Source organism: Nematolebias whitei, chromosome 10 (genome assembly GCF_014905685.2).
Source record: "Nematolebias whitei isolate Nwh7 chromosome 10, NemWhi1, whole genome shotgun sequence".
In the NCBI taxonomy this organism is placed as follows: Eukaryota; Metazoa; Chordata; class Actinopteri; order Cyprinodontiformes; family Rivulidae; genus Nematolebias; species Nematolebias whitei.
Genome location: NC_056507.1, coordinates 25,042,487 through 25,047,403, shown reverse-complemented (window position 1 = coordinate 25,047,403; position 4,917 = coordinate 25,042,487).

Here is a 4,917-nt window from a genome sequence, read left to right as displayed (position 1 = left end):
TGCTGTGATGAAGGCTGTTCGTCCTTTTTCGTTTCATCCCTCTGGTAAATCAAAATGAAAGCACATTATACACTCATCTACAAACTATTATACAGCAATCTACAGCAACAGCCCAGACAAGCAAACACCTAGCAATAACCTTTGACCTTGATTTGAGACCTTGACCTTGAAGCTGGGATTATGAAAAGTGTGCAACACTCCGTCTAGCAATGATGCATGTGTGTGTGAAGGAGTTAAGGGCAGGACAAGAGAAAGTTTACGGACAAACGGATGTACGGACAGATAGACATTATTCTATTCAATACGTTTGCCTTTTGATGGGTGAATAAAAATAAAAAGTAAAACAGTTAAACACTGGTTGCATGAAGATAATCTGAAAATTCTAAATGTAATCAATAAATGTTTTCTATTACAGAACCTAAAATTTGATTTGTCTTTTTTTATGTATGTAACAATTAGTGACTTTGGTCTTTAAAAGTTGAAACAACTTTGTAACAGTAAATTTGTATAAATATAACAAAATAATAACAGATTATATTTGATAACAACAGAGAAATCTGTTATGGTTCTCATTATATATTTAATAACCAATAAACAGATTTTTAAGACTTATTTCCAGGGGTAGGGATCCCAACAGCCATATTAGCTGTCAAACTATGCCATTTTCAAAGTTTTTTATTTTAAATTTCTGTGTATGGGTATGCCTGTTGCTTCATTTATTGGTTTTATCATGCAGCACTGTGTCACAAGTGGTAGAGATGTTGCCTCTCAGCGAGCAGGTCCCCGATTCAAATCCAGGTCCAGGGGGCCTTTCTGGGTGGAGTTTGCATGTTCTCTCCGTGCATGCGTGGGTTTTCTCCGGGTGCTCCGGTTTCCTCCCACAGATCAAAAACATGCATGTTAGGCTGATTGGTAACTCTAAATTGTGTCTAGGTGTGAGTGAGAGAGTGAATGGTTGTTTGTCTCCATGTGTCCCTGTCATGGACTTGCGACCTGTCCAGGGTGTACCCCGCCCCTCGCACAGTGATTCCTGGACATGGGCACCAGCGACCCTCGTGACCCAAAATGGAAGAAGCGGGTAAAAGATAATGGATGGCTGGCTGGATAGTTTTATTGTTTCCTTGTGTCTCTCTCTTTCTGAAGACACAGGATGACAACTCAATTCCAGTGCTATTCATTGACCCCTCCCTCTCGCTTTTCGCTTTAAAATCCATTTTAACGATCCAAAATCGTGTTTTTGGATTGTTACAAGCAGCTAAGCTGAGAAGCTAAGCTATGAACCAAGTTAACAGGCCGACCATGGGGAAAAAAACTCTGTCTTGTCGAAGCTCCAGAATTCATGGTTGAAACCCGTGCCTTTGTGTAAAAAGTTTTTCTCAGCAAAAAGAAGCTGAGAACTTGTTTACTGATTTTTTTTTTAATTAAAAGCTTTGTGTGACAAATGCTGTGCTAAAGATCTCAAACCACACCTAGCGTCCGCCATTTTGAGAACTGAAGAGAAACAGCCCATGTCACGTCAAGGGGCCTGCCTCCCATTTTTCTTAAAGATACACACTGCTCGCTCCCTCACTATCCATCCTTTGGTTTAAACCATCTTATACTGCCATCTGGTGGTCAAAAAAGGTACTATATGTAAAACTAATTAAACATTTCTTCTTAAATTTTACAATATTTACTAATTATTGTCAAATTTCAAACAATATTATTGTTTATCACAATAAATTCAGAGACAATTAATCGCCCAGCAAAATTTGTTATCGTGACAGGTATGGGTATCATTTGTGATAAAAACAATTATTAAATATGCATCATTTACTACAAAATTTGACCACATCATTTGTAATAAATAGACTAAATCTTCAGACTCATGTTTTGTCGCCAACAATTACGAGTCTTTTGATTACATTTGAATGTTGACGAGTGCACTTCAGAGAGTTTCAGCAAGCAACTGCATTGAGTGGGAAAAACAATTCCCGAATGGAAACAATTAAAGGGAGAACAATGGAACAATAGAGGCCGGGCTGAAAGAGAAGGTAAATTTATTCTGGCTTCTTAAAAGAACCAGAGTCGTCAGAAGTAGTGATTTGGGAGGAGAAAAATCAAGCAGTCAAGAACGTTGAAGCAAAAGCTGCTGCTAAGATCATATGCAAATGAGCTGTGCTGAGGTATTCTGAACAACTTCTGTCACAAATGATTATCACCAAAAAACAACAACAACAACAACAACAACAACAACAACAGATCAGTTGAAGTTACAGAACCCTATAAACAACGCTTTAATTTTGTAAAGATTATGTCAAAGCATCAAAACATGAAAATGTGTGTATTTTGAAAGTTAATACGGCTTAAAGTATTTTTCAAACAATACTGAAATGTTTGTGTGAAGAACTTGTCTAGACTGAAAAATCTATTTGAAAAATTAAGCTGTCTGTATTTTCACTCAAAGCTAGATCAGATTAAGTGTACATTGATATCTAGGCAAACAAGGGTTACAATCTTTTGGGATTATTTGGTCACTGGGCTCAATTTATGTGTACGGACATTAATATATTTAATATATGGCACACAAAAACCTTTCTAAAAGTCAAATTGTAGTCTCTCAAAGATTCAGTGCTCAGAAATATTTAATATTTTTAGAGCATGTATTTCTTTATTTCTTTATATAAATTTGGACTGATCGGGTTGTATTAGATTATTCATGCTGTGTAAATGCTTTACTAATGTTTTAAGTAAACGAACAACTAATCTTTCCAGTATAACAATTCACTAAAATCACTAAAACTAGGATAAGAAGTGGCTGTATATAATTTACAACCCCAATGGTGCCAGATCTACTGTAAATATAATCTACTCACTTAACACGCCAGGAAAATCTCTCTAACATGTAAACACACCACAGCTCAGACAAGCTGCATGCAGACAACATGCAAAGGGCTTTAGCAGTCAATCCTTTTACACATGTGCACCAACATCCCTGATAATTCCAGGTAACCAAGTAATGGCATCTCTGAGCCAAGATGCAAAAGAAGAAGAATTGTCCTTGGAGCAATGGGGTTTATTTTTATCGGTGATTTTAAACATGTAAGCGGTCTTCCTTTAAACCAGTTGTACAGATTTTGACAGATACATTTTTTTTTCATCAGCACACCAAAATAATGCATCATGATGCCAGTTTTCTATCATGATTAATATGGTGATATGTTGCATCTGTTAATTTCTATCCTCAGTCCCTGGCGTTTTGGTATCGACATTTATAACCTGTGATTGCTAAGCATTATTACAGCTGAAACTAAACACAAGTTGTCTTAAATTTCTAAGGATTACATTAGTTTGTTTTTCAGTACTACTTTCAGGAACTTTCACAATATATTTCTCAAGAATATGCTGTTTAAAATTGAAATTTTAAAAAGTGTATTTCATTTTTCTAGTACTGTATTGCCAAATTTAGGTGCATATTGTTTTAAGGTTATACATAAACTAGTCAATGAAGTTTCACTTTAAAATTGGTCCATAGCTAATTATTTTTGGCAGAGTTCATTTTGAAAAAGGTGCCAGCTGATCCAAAATGCTGCTGCAGAACTTCAGGTGAGAAAAAGCAGGAAAAATCATATTTTCTTGATGTGAACATCTCTTTTCTAACCACCTGCTAAATCCAGAATACAACTTCAAATTCTTCTTAGACTTAAATAATTTAACGAGAAAGCTCCATCGTGTTGTTAAGATCTCAAAGACATTGACATTTTCTCTCTCTCTCTCTCTCTCTCTCTCTCTCTCAAGGTGTTTTAAACCCTTCCCACACCCTTGCAATATTTTAAACAATGCTTATAAACTCTAAACGCTCTAAAAAGAGCACAGAATGTCATGATTTCTGCTCGCTCCTCCTCTGCTCTTTGCCACACACCTCTCTGTTCTGCACAGTGAACAGCTGATCAGCTGCAGCAGGAAGCTTATCCTACAGTGTGGGCTGCACAAAACTGCAGGAGGAAGCTTTATCTGCAGTTCTGGGCTGCACAATTGTGCAGCAGGTGCTAAATAATTTAAAATAATTTATTTTAAATAAAAATTCCATGCCTATCTTGCGACTTATCCATCAATCAGCCAATTGTGTGTCATGTCCAAACTTATTTTTGAAAAACCGCGATAGAGTGAGCCCGTGATAAACGAACCACGAAGTAGCGAGAGACTACTGGAGTTCCTATAGTGTGGAAAAGTCAAACAGAAGGCAGGTGATTCAGATGTCAGGCTTCTTTCTTCTTGAATCAAACCATCTTTAAGACTTATTTTAGTTTATAAAATAAAGGAGACCCTGACAATGTCTTTAATAATTCTGCTATATTCTGCAGGAGGATGTCCCATTATGTCCCACTTCTAATCAGACTGGCATATACAATTCTAGTCAGTTCCAAAAAAGTTCATCCACTTGTTCTAAAATAGGCAGAGTGGGAAACTGTTTTCCACCCGAGGCTTCCTGAAAACTTTGAGCAATAGATGAAGCATGTCAGGCAGTTCAAGAGCATTATAGGTATTGTGGGAGTGACTACTCCTGCACAATACTTTTTGCGTTGATTTTTTAAATTTTTTAAAGAAAACCGATAGCTCACATTGGTTTATTGATCATTGGAAAATGTTCATTACATTACAGCTTTAGCCAGAATAAACAAAAACCGACTTGTTTTTTTATATTAGGCCAATTTAAAGTCTTCAGTTTACATTAGGCTGCTCTGATTTTAGCCTTTGCAAATTTGAATTCATGTGTTCATAACATTTACTGACTTTGTTTACTTTCTTCATGTCTAACTTTTCAGCAAAGTTTAATGATGGGCACACATATTATGGTTGTTTTCGCATTCCAAAATAAATGGATTCTGTAGACATTGAAGATTAAACAAAATAAAAATTATGCTATTCACTAAATTC